Source organism: Melospiza georgiana, chromosome 15 (assembly GCF_028018845.1).
Source record: "Melospiza georgiana isolate bMelGeo1 chromosome 15, bMelGeo1.pri, whole genome shotgun sequence".
Lineage (NCBI taxonomy): Eukaryota > Metazoa > Chordata > Aves > Passeriformes > Passerellidae > Melospiza > Melospiza georgiana.
Window position 1 is genome coordinate 16,453,315 of NC_080444.1, and position 7,484 is coordinate 16,460,798.

The 7,484-nt window shown below is 52.4% G+C and overlaps 1 long non-coding RNA gene and 1 other non-coding gene across 2 annotated transcripts; both read right to left on the reverse strand.

The window, feature by feature from the left end:
• Nucleotides 1-2,555: 2,555 nt before the first annotated feature.
• LOC131089900 (uncharacterized) lies at nucleotides 2,556-4,154 on the reverse strand. The gene is made up of 3 exons (XR_009115277.1): nucleotides 3,998-4,154; nucleotides 3,445-3,683; nucleotides 2,556-2,853 (listed from the first exon to the last, which is right to left on the reverse strand). It is a non-coding gene; the product is annotated as an uncharacterized LOC131089900 (long non-coding RNA).
• Nucleotides 2,996-3,198, reverse strand: LOC131090052 (small nucleolar RNA SNORA74). Its single transcript, XR_009115288.1, has one exon. It is a non-coding gene; the product is annotated as a small nucleolar RNA SNORA74 (small nucleolar RNA).
• Nucleotides 4,155-7,484: the final 3,330 nt, after the last annotated feature.

Consider the following 7,484-nt stretch of genomic DNA (forward strand, 5'->3'; position numbering starts at 1 on the left):
ACTCTGGGCTCTCGCTGGCTGTGAGGCCGTTGGAAGGTTCTGGTAAAAAGGCCCTGCCGCCGATGTGCAAGGCTGTGCTGTTCCACTGATCCAACATTGCCACCTTGTGCTGGATGAGGAGAGGTCCCTGTGCCGCTGCCCTCCTGAAACCCGTGAGCTGTCACCAAAGTACTCGTACAACCCCTCAAGTACTATTCGTAATTTGGATTTACTCCGTAGTAATTCCAAATTCAACATCTTTCTCCCTATTTAATTTTGTGGCCAAAGAACCGGTCTCTCCATTAGCCTGGAAACTGCTGTGCTCCAGCAGCTTTAGGAAGGTGAGGGTGTGTACGTGAATTCAGGGAAAGCTCCAGGGGAAAGGAAAGATCTACCTCTTCAATTCATCACAGCCTGATTTTTCTTCTCTGTAAGTGGCCGGAGAGCACAATGAAACAACAACACAAGGTATTTTTAAAAAATGGAAATGGTACAATATATGTGTTGAAATAACATGGAAATGCTCAGAGAACAATCACAAGAAATCCAGCTCTTAACAAGCTCAAGGTAAAAAAACAATGAAGTGCTCAAAAACAAGCCCATAAATCTCAGTTAACAATCTTCCTGTGCTGTGCTGCTGCAGAGCAGTAAAAGCAGAGCAAATGTAAAGCAATCCAGCCACTTTTGCCTAGCAGAAGTCAGATATGGATTGCAAAATGTATGGTTCTCCTGAACAGAACCATAAATCACGTTGTCATTTCCCAAGAACGAATGCAGGTCCTGCTCCATTTCCTGGCTTTATTTCACTGCCAGTCTTGGACCTCATGGGTTCTCTGCCAATTCCCTTTGCTGTCCTGCACTCGGGGCACCAGACCAGGTCCAAGGTGACTCATTCTGACCTTTACTGATCAGCTGTGTGCTGCAGAAGGAGCTGCACGGTGCTCACTGTCCCCTTCCTGCAGAGGGGACACCCTGAGCTCCAGACCCTGTGCTGACCATTGCAGAACCTTCAGGACATCCCTATTTTTTATTTCCCAGTTTTGCACAAAGCTGGACATGCCCCAGAACCCAGACCACACCCCATGAGCACCAGCATTGGCAGCAGGGCAGGGGGGATTCTGTCCCTGTGATGCCTTGTGAGGGCAGACCTAGAACAGAGACCAGACTGAGCTAAAGAATAAAGTAGGGATTTATTAAGAGGCCTCAAATAGATCCACCTTGGGCAGCACAACCCAAAATGGGCACAAAAGGGACAACAGGTCACAGGGTCTCACACTCTTGGTCCATTAGCATATTGGAGCTAATTGTCCAATTCCAGCTTTAGCCCATGCAGTCCCATCCTGCTTGTTTTTCTCTCTCCAGTCCATGTTGTTTGTGCTCTTAGGCCTGAGATCTGGATCATTTGTCCTTGGTGCCCAGCTAGAGTAGGAATTGTTTTGTCTCCCCACTCTGTGCAGAGAACTCACCATCCCATAATATGAAGCCCAGACTTATACACTAAAGCAGAATAAACCTGAAAAATATAAAAACTGAAACCTGAGGCATCACCTGTGTCCCTGTGCTCAGGTGATTTCCCACCTGCAGAGCTGCCCCAGCACAGGCAGGAGCTGGGGCTGCTGGGGCCAGGCCAGAGGAGGCTCCAGGATGATGCCAGGGATGGAGCAGCTCTGCTGGCAGGAAAGGCTGGCACAGCTGCCATTGTTCACCTGCACAGGAGAAGCTTTGGGGGGAGCTCAGGGTGGCCTTGCAGGGCCTGAAGGAGCCCCAGGAAACCTGGAGAGAGACAATTGACACGGGATGGAGGGACAGGGCACAGGGAATGGCTCCCACTGCCAGGGGCAGGGCTGGATGGGATATTGGGAAGAGCCCATATTCCCCATTTTTTGCCACTTTTGGGAATACCAGCTCCAGCAGCAGAGCCCTGACACAGTGAGTGTTCCTTGGCTGCCAGCAGGCAGGACCCCCCTCTGTAAGGACAGCAGGTGCCCAGCTCTGGGAAAGAGGAAAATTGCTGGGCACAACATAAATCCATGGGGAAACCCCTGATTAGTTTTGCAGGCAGGATTTGTTCTACAAAAACAATAGAACTCAGGCTTGAACCAGGAAAAACCTTTATTTCCCAATGGTTAGTATTTTAACAAGTATTCCCATGTGCAGTACAAAAACTGCCCATTCAAAGCTCTGGATATTCAGCTGGCAGAAGGGCTCATGGCTAAACTAACAGTGTCAGGGACATTTAAGGAGTCTGGATTACTTCACAAACTCAGGGTTTCCTAGAAGACTGCAAGGAATCCAAAGGGATCCAACTCTCATCTGGAGAGCAAAACACTCCTTTTGTTCCAACTTTTGCATTTAAATACCATTTTTGTCTGAAGCCCTGTTGGTCATCTTGCTCTTCCCCACCAGTTCTGATGTATTTTAAATATTCATCAGCCTTTCCCAACCTTTCTTTGTGGGCTCACTTCCCCCCAGGCCTAGGGATGAGAGCTGGTGCCTCACTACAACCTCTCCAGTCTCTATTCTAAAATTCTACTGCACCCAACAGCCTTGTAAGATAATGAAAAGCAAACTCAGCAAGCTTAAATATAAATACATTTAATTGAGGTCATGTAAAAATGTATTTCCAACAAGCAATGAGAGGAGATTAACAATAAATTGTACACATAATTCTTGTTATACCTTGCCCCAAAACACCTTTGATATTTTTAATTCCTAAATCCACATTCTCAAAACAAATTCTCCAGCTGTCCCATTTAAACTGTGGGCTCCAGGTTTCCAATCTTCACCTTTCAAACCAGGCTTTTCAAAGCCGCATCCACAGCTTTACTTCTGACCACTCCTGCTGCTCCAGGAAGCCCCACACCAACAATTTACCTGTAATAAAAACCCAATAAAGAAAGTTGAAAAGAGGACTCCTACTCAACCCTTAGTACTGACAAATCATTTAACTAACATTCATTTTTATATGAAAAATGCACATTAAAATATCTGCAACAGAATTTTCAATTTTCTGTGTGTTGTCTGCATCCAATCTAGGCTCTAACTCCACGGGCAGGAGTTACTCCACTCTCAGGCATGCAGAGTGCTGCCAAAACCTGGCACCACTGAGCACCAGGACGGCCTCACTGGTGCCAGGAAAGCTCAGCAGCACCTTTCTCTCCCAGCAGCATAACACTGCCACAGGCACTGAGCAGCCATGAGCAGCTGACTACTGCTGGGAGACAAAAACCCCAAAACTGGGGGGTTTACAGGGCAGAAAAAATGTGGAGGCACTTTTCTGATGATGCCTACTCTCATCAAGGCTTCATCCAGCAAGAGGAATAGATAAGCTAAACTTATTTCTGGATAAACCACGTTATTTCCACCCTGAGGACCTGAGGCTAGCATAGGAGCCAGCAGAGACATTTTAATTCTAAGACAGCAAAACATTTTTGCCTATTTCCCCTGGCTGGCTCACGGTCACACCTCACCCACGTGGCTCCAGAGCTTTCGCTGTGTCCCACGGGCAGGTCATCCCTTCACATCTGCTCTCGCAGGCTCCAGTGCCCTCCCGGAGCGCCTCCCCGGCTGTCCCAGCCCAGCACAGCAGAGCTCAGCTCGGGGTTCCACACGCGATGGGGCCGGGGCACCTCAGGGCTGCTCCTTCGGGCGGCTCCAGGTCACCCCCAGCTGCGGGTCAGCGCCATCGCTCATCGGCTGAAGGCCTAAAGAGAGGACAGCAGAAACATCACAAATAAGCCATTAGTTCCATCTGCATTCACAAAGCTCAACAGCAGCGGCCTGCCTTGTGGTAGAGGACAAAAGCCAGCACACCGAGCGAAAGGCTGAGGAATTAATGCTGAACTGCACAGCCCAGCAACACCCCCAGTCCCGGGCACCGCGGGCTGCAGCGCTCGCCGGCCGGCAGGAACAGCTAAATAGGAGAAAATTAGTATTTCAGGTGGCACCTTCCTTCCCCGGAGCCCCGGTGTCCAGCCCCGCTGCCGCCGCCGCCACCCGTGCTCTGTACCCCCCTCACCTCATGGCGGCGGTGGCCCCTCATGGCGAGGGAGCTCGGTTCACCAGAGCAGCTCCTTGCCCTCATGGCGGCGAGCTGAAGGAGCCCGGCCCGCCAGAGCCACTCCCTGCCCTCATGGCGGCGAGCTGAAGGAGCCCAGCCCGCCAGAATCGCTTCATCCCCAACCGGCGGCGGGGGGCAGAAAAGGAAGAAGTCTGGCCACGCTGCCGAGGTGATTCCACAGGCACCGCCCCGCTCGCCTCGGCCGCTCCCCCCGGGGCGGGGAAGAACTATGAATAATCAGTCACGGGGAGGGACTTTAAGATCGTCTCGTCCCACTCCCTGCCATGGGCAGGGACACCTCCTTTCACAATCCCAGGTTGCTCCAGTCCCCGTCCGACCTGGCCTTGGACGCTTCCAGCATCCCTGCACAGCCGGAGCAGGAACACTCAAGCACCAGCTCGTGGGAAGCAGCGGGCTGGTGAGCTGCCTCTGCTTGCCCCTGATGTGTCCCACTTCGGGCACAGGAGGTAGAAGTGTCAGCTCACAAACAGCTGCCGGCAACAAAAATGCAGCCCTGAAATAAGCAGAGAAAAAGCTGTGGTGCTGCCAAGTGCCCTGCTGAGAGAAGCACAGTTCCACACCTTCCCTGGCCTCCACTGGATGCTGTAACATCAGCCCAGTGCTCTGTGTATCCATGTCTGGGCACAGCAGTGTAACTGTAACTCCCTCGCTGGGGATCCATTCAAAGGAAGTTTTTCTCTGTGCTTTGTGCTCCATTGAGACACTTGAAGGCCTTTCCAGAAAGCCTGGCATCCCTCCCCCATGCTCCTCATGTGCTTATGCTCTCAGAGCTCAGCAGTGAACTCAGCTGGAGCTGCGCCTTGCCTCAGGCAATCATCCACTCCAGCTCTGTCTTCTTCAAATGTTTCATGGTCTATTTTCAGCCCAAGCAGGCAGCTATTCTTCCTGGATGTGGGGTGCTCCTCTCCAGCTCAGCCTGATCCTGCCTTGTCCTGGGAAGCTCTGGGCTCGTTGTGCCCAGGACATGGCTGTGTGCAGGGACAGAGGCTGGTGCTGAGCAGAAGGAGCTCAGTGCTTCCCCTGTCACTGATGAACCTGGTGAGGAACAGGTTTCCCAGCTATGCCCAGTGCAGCACAGCAAAACCTGTCTGGGGAGAGACAGGTAAGAGCAGACACAGAACACTTCATGCTCTTGTTCCTGGGGGTCTCGCTGCCCATGGCCAAGGGCATGTGCACACACAGGCATGGACGATGACTCTGCCAAGACCCTAAGCCACAGCTTCAGTTTGGAACTGTTTAATTCATTAGCGCAGCATGGGGCCCAAATTAATATGCTTTGTCTCTTTAATAAGACATTTTCAGCAGGATTGGGGAGATACTTCAAAAGCTTCCTGAATGCCAAATACCAGAACTCAGCAACTCTCAGTGCCAGGACCAGTCTCTCACTTCCCAGTACAGATTCCCTCTGTGTGCACAGCTTTGTCTCTGCTTGCTGGCCTTGGAGGGGGGCTCAAACAAAGGCCTGCACATCATTTGTGAACTTTGGGTGAAAAGCATCAAACCAGATGAAACACAGCAGAGCCGCTCTGCCATGGGGGTGAAGCCCTTTTCTGTCACAGGAATGTGCTCTCTGCATTAGCTGCAGCCAGTCCCTGTTGTTCATCTTGGCTTGCTGACCACTAAACAGAGCCTCCTTTTCTCCTGCAAGTGTCGTGGCAGGGCCTGAAAGGACTGAGATGCTTTGTTCCAAGCCAGATTAGAGATATGAGTTACTACAAAACAAAAGCCCAGCAAGCCTTCAGGAGAGTTCCTCTAGTCTAGACACAGCCTCCCCTGAGCTCCCTGCATCCCAGCACAGCCCTGCAGCTTGTGTTCAAAGCAACTCAACAGGCTCCAGAAGCCTGGGTAACCTCTGTCGAGTGAATGTTCAGTTACAGCATAAAGGAGGAATCACATCTGAGTGATTTTGCTCCCATAAATTAGCAGGATGGGTTAAACCAGGACATGAGCACTGTCTGCTGGCACAGTGCATCCACTCAAGAGATCTGCACTGGCATGGAGCTGTAGTGCTTCAAAAGATGTGTGCTCCAAGCCTGGGGTGGGACATCCCCCATGTAGCTGATGTCTGCAGCTCCTGTGGCAGCAGGAGAGATCCTTTACTGTCACCTCAGCCCTGAACACACCCGTGCCCAGGGCTCACTGCCTGCCCCCCGTCACTGCTCAGCTCTAGCACTGCAGGGCTGGTACTGTGATCCTTCTGTACCAATCAGATTTTGGCTCAACACCATTTGGCCACACTGTCAGTCACTGAAGAAAAAGACGGAGTAGTACCATGGGAAGAGGAAGAAAATTCAGTAAACCTATGGAAGAAAAGATTTGTGGTTGTACATCATCATTTACCACGGTGGTCACCTCCAGCCCCACAGCCAAGCATGTTCAGGCTTTGGTGAGAAGAACTTTTATCCCCCTGGTGTCTGTCATGGCTGGGGCCCGTGATGATGACACCTCATGGGTGTTGGTGCTTGCACTGCCCTGTGAGTGACACCAGCCTTGCTTGGCTCCCACACAGCAGAAGGCAGGGCAGCCATGGCCTCGATGGTGCCTTTTCCTCTTTGAGGTGCTGCACCCAGGTCAGGGATACCCCACACATGAGCACAGACTGGGAGAAGAGCTCATTGACCAGCAAAGAAGGACTTGGAGGATATCATGCATGAAAAGCTGGACATGAGCCAACAGTGGCAGCCCAGAAACTCCCCTGTGCTGGGCTGCACCCACAGAGGAGTGGGCAGCAGGTGAGGGGGGGAATGGTCCCCCTCTACTCTGCCCTTGTGAGATACCCCTGCAGAGCTGCTCCAGCTTCAGAAGGACCTGGAGCTGTTGGAGCAAGTCCAGAGAGGCCATGGAGATGCTCCCAGGATTGGAGCCCCTCTGCCATGGAGCCAGGCTGGGAGAGCTGGGGGTGCTCACCTGGACAAAAGAAGGATCTAGGAAGAGCTCAGAGCCCCTTCCAGGGCCTAAAGGGGCTCCAGGAGAGCTGGAGAGGGACTGGGGACAAGGGATGGAGGGACAGGGCACAGGGAATGGCTCCCACTGCCAGGGGCAGGGCTGGATGGGAGATTGGGAATGAGGAATTGTTCCCTGGCAGGGTGGGCAGGCCCTGGCACAGGGTGCCCAGAGCAGCTGTGGCTGCCCCTGGATCCCTGGCAGTGCCCATGGCCAGGCTGGACAGTGGGGCTGGGAGCAGCCTGGGACAGTGGGAAGTGTCCCTGCCATGGCAGGGGGAGGAATAAAATTATTTTTATGGTCTCTTCTGACCCAACCCATTCTGTAATTCCATCATCTCCTCTGCCTCCACAGAGGGGCCATTTCCACTTCCCCACTGCCATCACAAGATGGCATTCCAGACCTAAAAGCTGAGCTGGCTCAGCTGATACTTGGAGATCTTTTCCAGGCCCTGGGGTGTCCAACCCCAGAAGAAGCTGTG